General features: G+C 50.3%; 1 protein-coding gene across 4 annotated transcripts in view; it reads right to left on the bottom strand.

The window, feature by feature from the left end:
* Positions 1-18,764, bottom strand: part of Rph3a (rabphilin 3A) — an 81,516-nt gene extending 62,752 nt beyond the window's left edge. For 3 of the 4 annotated variants that reach the window (XM_026784374.1, XM_005344485.2, XM_026784380.1), the window contains exons 1-2: positions 18,634-18,764; positions 18,407-18,526 (exon numbers count right to left, since the gene is read on the bottom strand). The gene's annotated coding sequence lies outside the window, so the exon portion shown is untranslated. The remainder of the gene's footprint in view (positions 1-18,406; positions 18,527-18,633) is intronic. The other variant, XM_026784377.1, reaches the window with a different exon arrangement.
* Positions 18,765-18,770: the final 6 nt, after the last annotated feature.

The following is an 18,770-nucleotide window of genomic DNA, read 5'->3' as shown; positions in this document are numbered from 1 at the left end:
CGTTCATCAGAAGCTCACACACGCTCACCCACTGCAGCCATCAGAAGCTCACACTTGCTCACCCACTGTGGCCATCAGAAGCTCACACTTGTTCATCCACTGTGGCCATCAGAATCTCACCCACTGTGGCCATCAGAAGCTCACACTTGCTCATCCACTGCGGCCATCACAATCTCACCCACGCTCATCCACTGTGGCCATCAGAAGCTCACACACGCTCACCCACTGGGACTTGCCCCCTACATCATGTTAGAAATCCAGTCTTCCCTACTCCCACCCAAGGGACCACATGGAGAACTAAGGCCTCAGCCCAGAAGTTAAGCAACCCCAGACACAGGAGACTATCTTGTGCTACATAGCTATGAATCTTCAGTGTAGAATATCATTAAAGTGACCAGCCAAGACCAGAAGACACACCAAACAACTGGTTACAGCTGGATCCTAGAGTCTCCAGACAGTATGAGTGGTCCTCAGGCACAGTCAGTGTGTTGGTTGGCTTCTTAAGACTGAATCTTGTTGCTTTATTGACTTTATTTTTCCTTATAGTCTGAGGGGATACAGTCTACCATGGTAGAGAAGGCATGGTGGTGGGAGCAGAGGCAGTTGGTTACATCGTGCCTATGGTCAGGAAGAAGAGAGGGGGCAGGAAGTGGGGGTGGGCTATAAACCTTCAATGTTGGTTTCCTATGACTTACTTCTGCCAGCAAGGCTCTGCCTCCCAAAGGTTCCATAAGCCTCTTAAATAACATCACCAACAGAAGACCAAGTGCTCAAATGCATGAGGCTATGTGGGACATTTCACATTCAAATCACAGAAGCTACACACTTTCATGGCAGTTGTTACACAGCATAACTGACTGCTACAAGCAGTACACCATGCTTTCTGTCTGCCCATGCACTCCTCTTAGCCCTGCTTCCCTATTCTAGGAGTTGACTCCCTATTCCTAGGAGTTGACCTGTATGTGTGACTCACGTGACCCTGTGCTCACTGGCTCTTGTTGGGTTCAGTCAATGGAAACCATGTGGAAAGGGTGGATAGGCTGCCAGGGAGCTTGGGCTCCCTTCCTCCATAGCTCAAGTCCAATGGCCTCTCTTTCAGCAGGTGCTGGTCATGGAATGTCTGTCCTATTCTTGGCTAGGAACTAAGAGTGCCCTGTCATTGCCAGCCCTGGGTGTGTCACACCTCTTGTTGGTTTTCCTTAACCCCATTTACAGCTTAGTTCCTTTGCAAAACTCACCTCAAATTATACAATGGAACGATCTGTTTTCTGCTGGAACCCTGATTCATGTGCCTTAATAGTGTATGATTTCCATGAGAAGAGAAAAAAGACACAGGTCAAGTGTGGTGCTGTGTGTTGTTAGTTCAAGGCCAACCTGGTCTACATAGTGGGTTCTGGCCAACCAGGGATAGAAAGTGAGGCCTTGTGTCAAAACACAACATTACAAACTAGGCGGCATCCAGTGCCTGGGCTTGAGGAACAGGTTTAGAAATGAGCTTAAGGTCTGGGCTTAGATTCAACATCTTGAACAGTGGCAAGGAGGGCACTCTCCCAGGTTTCAGAAGAGGGCATTTGGGGGGGTGGGGAAAGAGAAAGGTGGGTGGAGATGGTAGAGGAAAGAGGGGAAAGGAAAGAGAGACAGAGTCCAACCACTTTAATGTAATGGCCTGGCTTCCCTCTCTGCAGCCACCAGGGTTGCACAGGGTGGTGTCAAGGGTTTTTTGTTTGTTTGGTTTTTGCCTCCTGAAATACCCTTAGCTCTATGCTTAGCTCCTCAACTCCCAGTTTGGCTCTTACCTGTCCCATCATGCCCTTCTCTGGCCTCCTAATTTTCTCCTAGGTTTTTGTTACCACAACCTCAGGATGCGGCCTCTGACGTCCACAAGCTGGGAGTCCCAGGGGAATACAGACAGTGGACATTTGTCCCTTTTTCTCCTGCTACCAACTTCAGCCTTCTTCTAAGGAAAAAGCCTTTCCGAGGTTCAGCCTTGGTGTGCTGCTGAAGCTGACTCCACAGTTCAGCCCGGGGTCATCACAAGACCCTGGGATGACCAATCACCATAGACCCCTCTTCTAACTACATGTAATTGATTCAAAGCTCAATTAATTCTATAATTCAGCATTTTCTGGACTCTTAGGAGGAAAGCAAAACTGAAAGACGCTGGTGACTCCATCCCAGTCTGTTGCTGCTGAGCCTGAAGGATCCATACACCTTTGCCACACAGGGCCTGCAAATCTTCTCAGCCAATAGACACTTTCATGCTACCTAAACAAACTTGGATTCAGTTAGCCACTCATGAGGTCCTGGTTTACACACACACACACACACACACACACACACACACACACACACACAGAGAGAGAGAGAGAGAGAGAGAGAGAGAGAGAGAGAGAGAGAGAGAGAGAGAGAGAGAGAGAGAGAGAGAGAACTAGCCATCTATAAATTCCTTATTTACAAATTTGTCTCCTGGCCAAAATTTACACATAATCAACCCTCAGGGTACTTTTGAGTTCATACACAACACGCACAGAAAGGACCAGATCAAGGGAGACATCCAGCATGCTCATCCCCAGCTGACCTCACTTGAATCTGCGCCTGCCTTCTTGTTCCTACCCCTCCCCATCCTGCAGGAAAGCCCCCATCCAAGGTCCACTTAGCACCACAGTCCTGTGTTTCCATGCACTTTACTGAGGCTTCTGCGGCTTGCAAACTAGCTCCTGTGTGAAAAGGGACAGTGACATGCTTTGTAGAAAATAGGAGTTAGATAAACCTTGTTCAGGCACAAGGTACAGTTCTATAGGTCATGAGTTCAACTCTTTAGCAATACATATTAAGTGAGATACATAAAGCAAGATTATAAGGGGATGGAGAGATGGCTCAGCAGTTAAGAACACTGCCTGCTCTTCCGGAAGTCCTAGGTTCAATTCCCAGCAGCCACGTGATGGCCCACAACCATTTATAACCTCTGGTTCCAGAGGCTCTGATGCCCTCTTCAAGCACCGGATGCATGTAGTACACATACATGCATGCAGGCAAACACTCATATGCATAAAATAAAAATAAATACGTGTTTTAAAATATATAGTTCAAACGGTCGGAGCGCTGGCTGAGAGGAATGGAGCGCCGCCCACAGAGCCCGAGATCGCCGGTTCGAGTCCCAGGTAAGGTAAGTTTGTACTGTGTGTTTGTCTGTGCTGTGTGTGACTGTAACTGTGTGTGAGTGTCTCTGTGCTGTGTGTGAATGACGTCTGCATGCATAATTGATCAGGAAAAAAAGTTTAAAATATATAGTTCATTGTAATAAAATGTCTATGACATATTTATAAATAAAGATGTACTTGTCAATAATGACATTTAATGATGAGATTTAAACATGTATGATATATAATTATTTTGTGATATAATGTGAGTATTAGTGTTATTTGATATACTTATTTGGTTTTAATTACTTCTTAAAACTTACTTTGGGGGACGCACGATGGGGAGTGAGTGGGCATCACAGCTTGTGAGAGTCCTGTGATCAAACTCGGGCTTTTATGTGCAGATTCGTCTCACAGTCTGATCTGGAACATATTAAATATAACAGGAGCGACCAGCGAGCGCTCCTCGCACTCACTTCCTCTCACAGGGATGCGCGGAGCAGGCCTGTTTTATGTCTATTTTCTGAGTGTGGCAGAGGCAATGGGCTCATGATGACAGGATTGTCCAAATGAGGCCATGTAAGAGGTGAAGTGCCGGGGGAGAGGAGAAGTCTTGTCCTGGGGACTGTTTCCTGGCTGCCATCTCTTACAGCAGTGGTCCTCAACCTTTTTAATGTTTGCACCTTTTAATACAGTTCCCCATGTTGTGGTGACCCCCCAGCCATAAAATTATTTCCTTGCTACTTAATAGCTGTAATTTTATGACTTTTATGAATATAATGTAAATATCTGACATGCAGGACGTCTTATATGTGACCCCTGGGAAAGAGTTGTTCGGCCCCTAAAGGGTTTCTACACACAGGTTGAGAAGCTTTGTCCTACAGGAACCTGAAGATGCAGGTTGACTTCACCCCTGTGAAGGCAGGAAGAGGGGAGCTTGCTGAGTGAACCTGTAGGCTTGGAGACCCACCAGCTAGCAAGCAGATACCCTGGGGCCTGATGAGATAACAGAGGAGCTGGGCTGCAGTGGGTTTCTAAGTGTCTTCCATCTTCTGGTGTCTGCAGAGAGGCTCAGAAGTGAAAACCTTGCAGGGAGCTGAGGGCATGCTAAGGGAAGCTGCAAAAGGCTCACCCCAGCCTAAGCTGCTGGCTCAGTTTCTAGGACAGAACGTTACTCAGGTGGGAGGGCACGGAGGCCTTCATCTTTTAGAGCTGAGGACAGCGAAGAGTGAATCCCTTCGATGCTAACTGTATCTGTTCCTTAATAATGAGAACTCGGGAGTTACTTAAGCTTACAGGGCTTCCTGAGCTCTGCTCTGGTCTCATGTGACTGCGCTGCCATAAGAAACAAGATAGGAAAATGCAAGTGGCCCCAGGCAAGTCTTCCTTCCTCACTTGGTTGGTTCTGGCTCTCCTGGGAGAGCACACCAAACTGAGCTCTTGTTGAAAGCAGCAGGAGGAGGCGGGGCACCCCACAATCTAGGAGGAACAGCAGGGGCTGAGGATGGGCGCTCCTGCAGGTTACCTTTCCTGTTCTTCCTGTGCCATCCACAGCGGTTCTCCTCAGTAATTGCTTGTCCTAGGAAGCCCAGAGAGAGTGGACCAGGTGCTTGTTTGGCATGAAGTATCTACCACAAGATGCCGTAACAGGGCTAATCTCAGCTCAGTCTCTTGCTAGCCTGGGACCTAGAGCAGGCTCTCAAGCCCCTTTGCGCCTCATTTTCCTTGTCTGGAAAAAAATGGGGATTATAACTGAACAGCTTCCTCGCACTGAAGTTAGGATGGGGTGAAGTAAGGGGTGCAGAGCACCTAGCAAGGGGTGTGGCGGCCCATGAGAGCCACTCACTCCCTGCCTGCTCACCTCTGAGAATAGCACTAGTGGAGTCCCAAAGCCAAGCTCAGCCTGCAAGGATTCAACGGATACCCACCTCCTCTTCTGCCGTCACCAGCTGCCATCAGCCTTTCCCCTCCCAGGATGGTCATCAGCACACTCGGGTACCCAGAGGGCTCTCCTGAGAACATCCTTGTGGTCCTAGCTCCCCAAAAGGATGTGAACCGGTACCTTAGGAAGGTGTCAAGAAATAACCAGGGATACCCAAAAACTACTGTCCACTTCAAGAAAGCTTCATCCACTTCCCCATTGCTACCTGGACACCAGGCGGAGCTCACAATGGTGTTTGTTATAATTTTCTTAATTGCCACACAAACATGAGAGATTTGGGGTCTGCTTTATGGGTCCCAAAGGTGAGGGACCCCCAAAAGCCACATAGGTGGTGAAGAGAATGTCATAGTCTAGCTGTGCACTAAAGTCCCCTGGTGACCTTTAAACTGTCGAGGCCATTCCCCCCAAATCTCTCATGCTTGTGTGGAAATTAAGAAAATTATGATGAACAGCATTGTGAGCTCTGTCTGGAGGTGTAGCTCAGTTGACAGAAGGCTCATTTAGCATGTAAGTACCCCCCAGCACTGCATAGATGGGGTACAGTGGCACATGCCCCCAATCCCAGCACTCAGGAGGTAAAAGCAGGCCTCAAGGTCATCCTGGGTAACACAGCTAGTTCGAGGCCAGCCTGAGCTACTGACCCCAGACCTCCACCATAAACAATCCCTAGTTAGAGAACAAATCTAGAGGGGCTTAGGAGTATACAATCCAGGCTGAGAAACAGACTCTCTGTGGAAAGGCAGGGTGTGCCAAGTGTTTGTTTGCTTTATCTTCCTTCTTTGGTTTCTCTCCTTTTCAAAATAATCCACCACTTTGGGGATTATCTGTGCACACTGGCTGCCTGCTCTCACATAGGCCCCATCCTCACACAATGCAGGTCTCCTGAAAACCCGAATAGATCTGCCACCCATCAACTGCAGGGGGTGGTGGGGAGGATGTGGATATCACAAAGGCTCAGCGTAACTTACTAGCTTCTAACAACCTGGCCGAGGAACGAGTCTCATGAAAACGCCTTGACTTCGTTCCCATCACCCCCTGCCCCGTGTCCCCACGTCCCCTGCACAGCCTCCAGGCCTGCAGAGACTCAGCTGGGATTTTTCTGTCTCCCGTTTGTTTCTGTTCAGTGTAATGACCTGTCAAGTGAGTTTGAGCAGCCTGAAGAAGGGGGAAGGTTTCCAATTAGAGCCAGAAGCTTTGCACTGACACTGCCAGCTCCGTTTAGCCAACAAATATTGGGCACCTACTGCATGCTAAGCACTGTGGGACACAGCCTGTGAGGGGCACAGAGGGAAATACCACAGTCAGATGGTCCCATTCTAGAAACAGACAATGACAAAACATATTGTTAGAAAGTGTGCACGTGGTGCCAAGTTCTAAGGATGCCATTTTAAACAAGGGGGTTAGAAAAGGATTCGCTGGGAAGGTGGTAGGAGTGATCGGAGATGGGAAGGGCTAACAGCTCCACTTCTAGAAGCCCCAGCCCACAGGCTGTGCCATCCTCATCAAGGGAGAAACCCCTAAGGTTTGCTGAGTGCAGAACCCATGGCAAAGCCCACTCGAAACCAAGACTTACAGTAACGACAAGACAGTGAGGCCTGTGCTCTCATCCCCATTTCCTGGAAGAGGAAACGGAGGTGAACAGAGAGGCTTCGTGATTGACAAGGCAGGCACAAGGACCTGAGTTTGATCCCCTGGAGCCCACATAGAAATATGAGGGGCCATGATTACTCATCCTTGTAGCCCAGTGCTGGGGAGTGAAGACAGACACATCCTTGGGGCTCACTAGCTGCCAGGCTAGCCCAATAGGTAAGCCCCAAGCCAAGGAGAAACCCTGCCACAAAGGTGGCAGGAGGTGTTTCTGAGGTGACACCCAAGGTTGACCTCTGACCTCCACATACAAGTGCATATGCACACTTGTGTAACTGCACATGTATGAACACACACAAAGGGAGAAGAAAAGACCAACCCAGCTTATCAGGATTGGCCAGCCATGTACAAGGCCACTCTTCAGGTACTGGCTCTCATTCTTCAGAGCCATTTGAGCCTCTCTGTGTCGGGAGAGATAAGGAAGCATGGCAGCTAGGAAGTCCAGCTCTGCTCCCAGAATGCCCCATAACCACTGCAACCGGAACACTCGGGAAACTAACACGCAGCTTCCCAGCACCTCTGGAAAGCTGAGATCAGAAGGAAGGTCCTTAAGGTCCTGCCCAGAATGGGAGGGGCTCTTTCACACACTGATCTTATAACCAGTGAGGTGGGGGGTAGCGAGGTGGGATGTAGCAGGAGGGGGCCTGGATACTGGATTTCTCAGAGGAGTTCAGCTCCCTCCATTGTCTGTCACTGTTGCCAGTTTTACTTTCAAAGAACACTTAAAAATAGCATTGCAAAAGAAGTTGTGATCAACTACAGCCACAGTTTCATTTTTATAGCTACATTTTAATATTGAAGAAAAAAATAATAGTGGCAGGATAGAGGAAACAGAGCCAGCAACATCACACCCATCTGTAAGCACCTATCTGCCTCACTTCACTGCGACCAGAAGAAAAATCACAGGCTGGTCCAAGTTTGGAAACCATCAGTACAAGAGAACTCCCAGCAGGTTCTTAAATTAGGGGGACTTAAAAATCTGAGTATCTGTGATGACTGTTAAGAAATATCAGTGATGTGATGAAGATGACAGTGATGGTGTTGGTGATGGTGATGATGTTGGTGGTGTGGGTGGTGATGGTGATGATAGTAATGATGGTGATGGTGATGATGATGGTAATGATGATCATGGTGATGATAGTAATGATGGTGATGATGATGATGATGATGATGGTACTGTGATGTGGTGATGAGGATGATGATAATGGTAATGATAGTGATGTGGTAATAATGGTAATCATGGTGATGGTGATGGTGATGCTGGTGATGATGGTATTGTGATGTGGCAATGAGGGTGATGATAACGGTAATGATGGTGATGTGGTAGTGATGGTGATGATGGTACTGGTAATGTGGTGATGATAATGATGCTGGTGATGTGATGATGGTGATAGTGGTGATGATGGTGATGATGGTGATGTGGTGATGATGGAAGTGTCTTGAGAGTCCTTCTCATAGGGACCTATTGTTTGCTTGTTTATAGGAACTTCTGAAGTCCACCTTTTATGAACTGGATCCTCATTCTACAGTGGGAGAAACTGAGGCACAGGGAGCTTGGGCAATTGTCAAGGTGAGAACAGCAAAAGCTGGTTTTGACCAAAGCAGATTTGAACCCAGGCCATGTGGTGCTTTGTGGTATACCATCACCAGCAAAGCTTCCCAGGTTTCTGCTGATGGTGCGTGCAGGAGACAAGGCCTAGGAGTAGGAAAGAGGTTCAGCTTCAGACTCTCTGGAGAGAGCAAGATGCTTGGGGGACCTTGTGCTCAATGGCACGGAGCAGCTGTGTTGCCTGCCTGAACTCTACTGGGAGTCAGAGCCCACCTGGGAACCCGTCAGGAAAGATCCCGAGGCCGCCAAGTGCCTGCCAACTTCTTCCAGCCTGCCGTGTGTGCCAGTGGCCTGGTGCACCTGCCATGCTTTGGTGTTTAGATGCTGCTCTCCTTGAAGGCTGAGCCCTCTCTAGTTCTTACCTACCTGTGAGCACAGACAATCGACCCCCCTGTATGATGTCCATTCCTCCTCCTCTGCCCTCAGATCCCAAAGCAATCTTTATAGAACTAGAAATTCCTCTGCCATCAGCTAACCTATAGAGTGTGTCACATACTGACCCCTGTTCCAAGACTCTCTCTTGGGTATGCTGGGAAGATGCTATACTGATTCCCATAGTACAGGGGGTAAACTGAGGCTACAAGGCCAGGTCTCTGATCCATGTCACAGGTGGAGAAGTAGGATCCCTGGCATACTTACTGGACTATCAGAAAACAGCAGGGTGCCTCCGGTCACTGGTGACACTGCCCCCTACTGGTCAGATGGTCTAATTGCAATGACATCTTGCTTCACCTCTGCCCAGGACGGCATGGAGCTACAGCTTAAGAACTCTTACTACAAAGACACTTCTGCAGTTCCCTTATGCTCAGAACTCCAGTAAGTCAGAAGAACTGGGGAACAGCCCCTGCCTGGCAAGGAGCACAGGAGGGCTCAAGGGCATCCACTTCCTGACTATGAGAATTCAAGGTTTAAGTTGGGTGTCAGCAAGGGTCTGGTTTGAGAGCCTGCATCCACTGCTCCTTCACAGTAGGACTCTGGAGGCTGAGAATCCATGAGCATAGTTGCCTCCGTATCGTTTGCACAATGACAACTGTACACCTGTGGTCCAAGGTTCCTCCTAGAACTAAGAGCAGCTAAGGAGAAGGCTGTGGCTGGGGAGAGACCCCAGAACACCATAGATTCCCTGGTAATTTTCTGTCAACCCCAAAGCTTTAGCCGTGGGGGGTGTCCCCTCCCGGGACCAGTGGGTGGTTGATCCAGGAAAGCTGGCTCTCAGCTCCCTGCTCTTTATAGGGGGGTGGGAGGCCCCTGAGATGTTGGTGACCGACCTGCCACTGAAGCCCCAGCCTGCCTTTGTAGTTGGATTTGGGGATTCTTACCTCTTTCTCTCTTTGTTTCCCAGACGTAAATCAGCTTGCTCAACTGAGCTCTGATCGGGTTGTGATCAAAAGCAAGGGGACCAGCCAGCCAGAGGCTGAGAGCTCCAGAACTGTGAGCTATAGCATACTTACTTCTCTCTAAGCTTATCGTCTTGGGTATTTTAATGCTGCGATGGGAAAGTGGCTAACACAGACGATCAGCATCTGTTTGTCTACTCCCAAGACCGCCCTCTACAAAGGCTTCATCACCAAGAGCATGTTACACATCCTCTTCCCTCACGATCAACTTTATCAAATGAATATTATCATCTTTATCCCATGCTGCAGAAGAAGAACTCTGAGAAACTCACTTCACACAGTCATTGGGTAGCAGAGCTGGGGTTCAAAACCAGCTCCAGCCACCAGTGGGGGCACAGGTGGATCTCTGGGACAGCCAGAGCTACACAGAGAAACTTTGTTTCAGAGAGAGAGAGAGAGAGAGAGAGAGAGAGAGAGAGAGGAACCCAGTTTCAGACCCCAGACCATCTTCTGCCTCTTCTACATGCCCTGGGCCTGTAGAATCACAAGTTGATACCCAGTGTTTGTTAAGAAAAATAACTAAAATCAAACCAGTGGGCTCTGTGTCCTGAAGGAAGTGCAGTCAGTGTGAAGAACTCTCGGGAATACAATGGACTCCTGAGGAATGGGGAGTGGGACACTTGCACAGTGCATATGAGACTCAGGGCGCAATCTTTAGCACCGTGCAGGTGCAAGCACACACATGCACACATGGATAGAACATAAGAAACTGGGCACTTCACATCTTGGAGCCCAGCAATAAAGTAGCAGAGATGAGTATGGAAAGTGAGAAACCACAGGCTGCCCGTTGGTTACGTAAGTTTAAAGGCATGCTCAAACGTCTACCTGTCATCTGAAGGGCGACTACTAACAGCGCAGAACAGCATTGCCTATGAAGGGAAATGAGTAGGGAGCAAGGAAAGTGGTGTCTGGGGATAAAAGAGACTAATTGATGGAACACTGGGAGAGAGGTTCACGCGGGTGGAAGGGGTGTCTTAGGAAATGAAGGCGAGAAGTAAGTGGACTTCTGTGCCTTCCACCGCTCTGCTGTAAACCTGGCCGGTGAGACAGAGAAGCTGAAGCAACAGGAGTTCAAGGTCATCCTCAGCTACTTAGTGAGTTTAAGGCCTGACTAGGCTACACGAGACCCTGTCTCAAAAATACAAAATCCTGCTAATCTCCAAAGCCTCGGCATCTTCCGTGGATAACTGAGAGGGGTGGACAAGACTGGCAGAGTTACCAGAAGTGAATTCCCACTCACGCTCTTCCCCGCCCACTCTCCCAGACAGATATTAGCCTAGGACTAAGACAAAGCTCAGGCGTCCTCAGCGGATGGACGGATGGACGCTGTGATGGCTATTCTTGGTTGTCAACCTGACTACATCTGGAATTAACTAAAACCTAAATGACTGGGCACACCTGTGAGGGACTTTTTTTTCTTAAGTAAATCATTTGAAGCAGGAAGAGCCACTTCTAATCCAGATCTTTGAGAAAGGAAGAGACACCATTAATAGGGGCCACGCCTTCTGCTGGTGGCTGTATAAAGGGCGTGGAATAAGGAAGCTGGTTCTTTGCCTGCTTACTTCTGCTGGCAAGTCCACTTCTCCACTGGCATTAGAACCTACTTCCTTGGAATTCTGGAGTCCAGAGTATACGGAAGTCCAGCTGCTGCATCCAGCCTCGTGGGCTGAACAACTACAGGATTCTTGGTTGTCCTGTGGGTAGACAGCCACTAATAGGACCACAGCTTATAGGTCATTCTAATAAATTCTGTGTGTATGTGTGTGTGTGTACATCCTACATCAGTTCTATTCCTCTAGAGAACCTTGATTAACACACACACACACACACACACACACACACACACCATACAGTTGGGTGGAAGGAAACAGCAATGGTCCCCTCAGACAGGCAAGTTAAAGGCAGGACCTGCCGATCTGTCTCAGCCTCCTGGTTGGCCCCTGGTCTTGCTTTTGACCATAGTTGCTAGTTCCCTTGAGAATTGGTCTAGCTGACTCTGGGAGCCACAAGCAGACCCAGACTAAACTGAGGGGTCCCCAGGTCTATGCCATGAGTCCTCACCTCCAGACTTTTGAGAGGGTGGCTTGAAGGGACACACCAAGCCTCCCAGGGCTTCAGCCAACCACCTCCAGGAGCCTCACTGCCCCTGTTGAGGTGCCCTGTCCTGCATCTGGTGACTGATGAGCATGGCTGTTCCCAGTCACTGCATCTTCTGTAGAAAGGGGACCATTCCTTGGGATGCATGCAATGGCACCTGCCACCCCCAGACAGTCTCTCCCTCAGCACTCTGCTGGTCTTGCTACACCCCACTAGTCCCTGTACTCAATGAGATCCCTCTCCACCAGAGTCAGGGCCCCCAAGATCACAGGCACTGGACGTCTGCCAAGGACAGTCCCTGTCCCTGGAACAGGCCCTGAGCGCCTCCTGTCCACACAGCTGCATGGCTTACTCAGGACACACCACCTGCTCCAGTACCTCCACCTGGCCCAGCCCCAGCTTGGCTCTGCTCCGTCCCCCCGCTTCTACCTCACTTCTCACTGTCTGCCTCCACTGAGACACCAGAGCAGCAATCACTGCTAGTGTCATGAGTGGGAGTCATGGACTCCCCTGCTTAAAGCCATCCCCATGCCCAGCAAAGCAGCCATTTCCCTGTCACTCTTCCTAGGGTTGTATACAGGACTCCCTGTTCAAAAGCAGTCCTCCTGCCACCTCTGGCCCCTCCCATCCATCTCCTCCCTAGCACTGAGCTGAATCTATCTGGATCCTTTATATGCAACTCTTTCTTTTGTTTTCACTGCTTCACAAAAGACCTGCTACTGGAGCATTAGGGGGCAAATACTGCACTTCACCCGCTGCTGGGGTCCCTACTGCCTAAAAAGGGTCTTAACCCAGGGTAGACACCACCCATACTTGGGGGTGTGGAACAGAGGCAACTCCATAAATGACAGTGACCCTCTACATGTGGGTCCTGCCTCGGCCACCTCAGTACCATGTGGGAGCACATCAGACACGTGGGTCTGTGAGCCCCATCCCAGCCTCACAGATCCTCAAACCGAGAGTCCCGCAGGGGAATCTGACACAGCAGCTGGAGCTGAATCTGCAGTCATGCCTTTGTTCCCCTGGTGACTGGTGACTGGATGAGTGGCCGGATGGTGGAGAAGTCAGCGCACACCCTGGATGGGCCACTGTGCTCTGATGGCCTAGGCAGCAGGATTGCAAAGCTGGGCAGGGCTTCAGAAGTCCGTGGGTCCCTTAGTAGGAGGGCGACTCATTGAGAGCTCAGACTCTGGAAAGCCTCCGTGAGCTCCAGACACATGCGGCTTGGAGATAAGATGTCCGGCTTGTCCCTACTGGTCTGAGCCAGCTTGTCCCTGACTGGTCTGGGCACTGATTTCAGTATAGACAACCCCAGGCAAGTTGGTTGGTTGAGCCCCATGATCCCTTCATCCTCTCACCCCCTCCCCTGACCCATTGCTCACTGGAGACCGACAGTGGGTCAGGGGAGGGGGACTAGAGGGAAGGGACAAGGAAAGGGACAGGAGAAAGATGGGGAGAATATAAAACCTATGAAGGTGAAGGGGAGTTTTACAGAGAAGGAAAGATGGGGTGCAGAGCAGACAGACAATTGCAGAATCTCCAAAGCATACCACAGTGGCCACAGGGAGGGCAGGCAGGCAGAGGGGAGGTGGAGATGCTGGCCAGGGCCAGCCACACAGGTGCTTCCGATGGTTGGCCTGAATTGCCTCCTAACTGACTTCAGGCTATCTCTGCTCCAAGCAGCCCCCAAACGCCCGCCACCTGCCATCAGTGCTTGGCACAGAAAAGCCACTTATGTAAGGTGCATGCTGCTGAAAGTGGCTTCATTCACAAGTCCCTGCCTGTCACTGTGGAGATGCAGTGAAGGGAAAAGAGGAAAGAACAGGACAGCTGGAAGCATCAGGCAGGAGCTGAAGCGGAAAAGAATTCCTCTTTCCGTCTCTCGTCCCAAACCAGACACGGCTCGATGCCATGAGAAGAGCTCCTGTTGGTGGTTAATTGTGGGGGGTGGGAGCACCCCAGCTTCCTGAACCACGGTCTCCTGCTCTCTGGCTGGCTTACTGAGGCAGAGTCGGCCACGGCTCCAGTGCAATGAGATTCCAGGCTGCATTATATCATTAAAGCTAATGACAGCAGGACAACGGCCTCAAGGAAACTGGTGACATCGCAGACCATGGTCTGGTGCCATGTTAGAACCCAGAGTCCCCCAAGGTTAGCAGGAATGGGGACAGAAATCAGAGTGTGTGTGGGAACTAGGTCCAGATCTGAGTTCTGTGCAGCCTCTTTGGTGCAGAGGCCTGGCCTCAGGGAGCAGCTCAAGTCTCTCTACACACTAGAACTATCTGAGTGTCATCTACACAAGGACTCCGTAGTCTTACAAATGCCTTCACTTAGAGCCCTGGGCACTGTGAACATGCAAGTGCCCACACTCAAGAGTTTGGGAATCAAAAGACGCCTGATAACAAGTTACTAGGGGATTTTGTGGATCACATAGCAAACCAGCCATTAATCCAGGTCCTCGGCCTCCAAGGTGCAAGCAAGGGAAGGCTGGTACCTGCCACCCTGCCCAGCTGGCCAGACAGCACCTTTGACCTTTCTCAGTTCTCTGTTGCCTCTGCCACCCCTGTAGATCTGATTGATACCAAGTCCTTCTCTGCTGCAAAACCCAAGCCTGCCTCACAGGTAGGAAGGCATAGACCTCATTACTATAGTGTAGGTGACAACCACAGCTGTACCGACCCTCCGCCCACCCTACCCCAGAAGCCTCCGACATCAGTCACTGCTTTAGGACAAGGAGTTAAACTTCTGCACAGAATTTCATCCATCCATGCGCACTGTGCTTCAAGGTGTCCAGAGACCCCTCCTGTGCCCTCCCCCACCCCAAAAGCACATATTTCCCAAAGGAAATGAGACCTTGTCCCAGTATTCAGCCTGGGTCTGAGGACACCATGGGGACTCAACAAGGGAATCCACAGCAGTGAGTGTCAGACAAAAGAGGGAGCTGCCTGCAACAGATCTGAGGTGAGAGCAAAATCCCAACAGCCCTGTCAATGACTCATCACAATCAGTGAACACTAGTGGATCGCCTACTGCATACATGCCTCTGGATCGCCTACTGCATACATGCCTCTGACTAGACTTAAAAGGCAGCTCTCAGACTGACCCATCCATTAGTCAATCAATTAACATCTCACCCATCAGCTGCATTCAGCCAGTTGATAATGGGTTCATCTTGACAGCCTACCCCCCTTAAGGGCTCTACCATGTAGCATCTTAAGCCCTTGAGGAAGAAACACCAGACGAGGTAAGGACTCCTAGGTGGAAGAAAAGCAAAAGTCCACACCTTGAGCTTATAAAATGGGATGACTCAGCAAAATCTCCAAGGCACCTGGAGCTATGGGAAACATAAACCTCGTAGATTTTCTCTAACCCTCCCTATGGACACCCTGAACAATGACCTGGGACTTGCTTGGAATGTCTCAAGCCTGGTAGAAGAAGGTCATTGCGTCCACTTTACAGATGGGGAAACTGAGGCCTCAGATCCCCCAGCAAGTCTGTCTTGCTCCCTTCTGGGTCTCACAGCTGTGTTCTGGACCCAGGGGTCCTTCTAGGTTCCCTTTACCCAGGCTTGCCTCAGTGTGAGCAATGTTGCTTTTAACACATCCCCCTCAGTTCCCCCACCCCCAGCCCCCAGCCAGGGTTTCCTTGTCAGCCTCAGAACTAAGCACCTGGCATTCATTAACTCTTAACTGTCACCACCCCCATTCTTCAGATGAGGTAAGTAAGGCCCAGGGACATGTAACTGTACCCACAGTAAGTGCCAAAACCAAGATCTCAGCTCAGGGGATCCATCGCCAGAGCTGTGGTCTTAACCGTAATACTGCTTTACCTTAACCACCTAACAGAGGAAACTGAGGCTCAGAGAGGTTAAGGGCCTGCCTGAAGTCACACAGCCTCAGCACCCACACTGCAGTGCCCAGACTGGCAGGCAGACAGGCAGCAGGGATGATGGGCTGTAACTGCACCGTCTCCTCCTCCGAACACACGAGCCTCTCCCATCCTGGGTGGCGGCAGAAGAATTTAGATGCTTCGACTCCAGCCCACCACTCCTGGGTCCTGGGTTTATTTTTATCCAAGTTAAGCCACAGCTTTTAACAGAAATAAACCCCACTACCTCAAAACTCCAGCTTGTCTGCTTACAGGACCCTGCTACCAGGCCCTTGCAAGAAAAGGACAGAACCATATGTTGGCTCGGGGGATGGGGGGAGGGTGACAGAAAGCCAGTGTCTGTGAGCAATACAGGAAAGGAAAGGGTTATAAAGACTCTCATGGCCTACATATCCCACGTCCTACAAGCCACTACCACGCACCCCCAGCAGCTACCCACCCCGAACACAGACACAGTGGCTAAGTGAACAGGGCAGCAGGAGCAGCTGGGACCTACACTCCTCCACCCTGGTGGATCCGTGGAAGCCCCTTCTACAATAACTATATGTATCTGCCTCCAGGGCTCAGTTTCCCAAGCCAGTACAGGTTTGGAGGACTGATGATGGTGTCCCTCCCATACACCAGGGTAGGGGTGGGAAGTGGGGGCTGCTAGGGCACAGCGGTAAGAGGATGCCTTGCTCTCCCATGAAGGCGGATTCCAGCAGGGCAAGGCCACGACTTGCTGTGTGATTAAAAGACAAGGTGTTGCCCTCTCTGAGCCCCTCTGAAAGTTGAGATTGGAGAAAGATACTAGTTCTCCCTAAAAGTATGGCCACCCTCTGCTTCAGCAGCAGCAGCAGCTGTCATGAAGATCAGGGGATCTGAATGAAGCCTTTGTCACCCAGAGCAGCTGACTCATTGCACAGCTGGGGAAACTGAGGCCCAGAAGGGGAAGAGAAGCCCTGAGACTCCAAGAATCTTTCCGGAAGGTTCTGCCTGTTTCTTTCTCTGGTGCATCCCAATGCACCACTGGTGTGACAGGAGAAGGCAGGCTCCTGGCTCTCGGCCACCCCCAGGGAGGTGAGGGGGCAGGGAGATGGCTGGGAAGCTGTCTGGCCATCCCAGGCCTGGACTGTTCCAAGGGGCTGTCCTGCACTGCAGGGTTGGGAACTAGAAGCCGACTAGGGGAGTGTTCCATGGTAGCTGTGACACTTTCCTGGGGCCCTTGGGGTCTCCCTTAATAGTCCTCCAAGCCCTGCAGCCTCCCCACAGCCCAGCAGTTGAACGGTTCACCCTCAGTACATCAGTGGGCCTCAGTGGTGCATTCTCCAATGTCCAGCCACAGTCCATCTGACCAAAGAACATGAAGGTCCAGTATTTAAAATATCATCCATGGGCAAGCCTGCAGTTTCTTCACTTTCTATTCATACTTATAACCTCCTGGGGAGGCAGTTTCCTCAAGGTCACCCAGATGGGAAGCCAGGACTCAGGACCTTGGCACTAACCACCAGGCCACCTATGCTCTTCTGTGTCCTGACCCTGAGCTCTTTGATCCCTCTAGGAGCTGAGGCTGGGTGACCCTCATGACATTTCCAACTTACCGGTCCCTGGGGCTAACCTTGTCTTCTTTCTACCTCCTAAGACCAACTTCCTGAAGCAATTCCAGTGAATAGAGAGACTGAAGTAGCCTCTGAGTAGATCACAGTGCTAAAAATAAAGACTTTACTTTTCAAAAAAAAAGGGGGGGGGTAGAAGAACTAAGGCAGAAAGCAAAGTGGAATCTCTTCCCATATATCACAGATTACTGGCAAAAGCATTTTAAAATTAAAGACAAGCTTTGGGATTGAGTGGTGAGGGGCCTCTGCTTCCCACTAGCTAAAGGTTAGTGTGGGCTTGCCCCCTTGGGACGTCAGAGAAAGAAACTGGTGTGGGGTGAGGTTCAGCTAGTCCTGGAACTGGGGGCCTAGGAACGGAATTCCTGTCCTCCTTCTCAATGATGAGATGGGCTCAGTGACAGGGTCTCTGTGTCACAACCACACACATACCTCCTTCCAGTCTCTTACAGGTGACACCACCTGTAAAAGCACCCTTAGCCTGTCGGCAGCCGACTGCTTGGTCATTCATGCCAAGATAGAAGGTGGTGCTTTCATGGATCCCTGCTCTCCCATCTCAGGACAGCTGAGTTTGCAGAACCCACCACAATTCAATTACTCAGCGGGCCCTGGCAGACAGCCCCATCTGAGCTCAGCCCTAGGCAAGCACTGGCCCAGGATTCCCAGGCAAGGGTTAACCTTCCAGTCTCAGGTGACTCTCTCCCAACCAGGGCCAAGGTGCCCACCCACCAAATCAGAGCACCCAGAGGCCCCCTGTACCTGACTAGCCATGAAGGGTTAACTTCAGGAGCTGCCAATCACTCTCCCCAGCTTCTGCTGCAAAGAGGGCAAGATGGGCAGAAGCCACTCTCTCGCTCACGTTGCCTGAGCAAGCATACATTTGCCCCCTCCCTGGGCACTGAGCTAAAATCTCATTTGTCTCTAGAGTGTGTCTATTCTGATAAAACTCTGCAGAATGCAGGCAGAGAACTATGGCCATTTCTCAACAGCCCTACCTTCCCCATGACCCTCTCTTCCAGCTCATGCACACACATCTCAGTTAGGGTAATGAGGTCTCCTAGTTCATTTGCACAACCAGGAAGAATGTCACTCACCAGGACAGTAGAGGATTGCAGCAGAATGGGTGAGTCAAATTCTTGCCAACTCCTTGCCTTCCCTGCCGGCAGAGAGATGTTAAGTACTGGAGACTTGGCTTGAAAGATCAGCAGTCGTGCCTGAAAGAAAATTGTGCATTTGATTCTCCTGGTCTTTCCAAAATAAAATCAAGGCATCAGCACACACACGCCCCTAAATCATGCAAAAGCAAGACAAAAAGAAATACCCCCAGCAGAGGCGAAAACTAAGTACAGTTGGAGTCTGCAGACGGTGGGCAGTGATTCGCTCAGACTACTCCACATGGATGGAAGGTTTTGTAAGTCTCTCTCTCTCTCTCTCTCTCTCTCTCTCTCTCTCTCTCTC

This window comes from Microtus ochrogaster, chromosome 2, assembly GCF_000317375.1.
Source record: "Microtus ochrogaster isolate Prairie Vole_2 chromosome 2, MicOch1.0, whole genome shotgun sequence".
In the NCBI taxonomy this organism is placed as follows: domain Eukaryota; kingdom Metazoa; phylum Chordata; class Mammalia; order Rodentia; family Cricetidae; genus Microtus; species Microtus ochrogaster.
The sequence above is the reverse complement of the archived record's forward strand: the minus strand, read 5'-3'. Positions and strand labels throughout refer to the sequence as shown.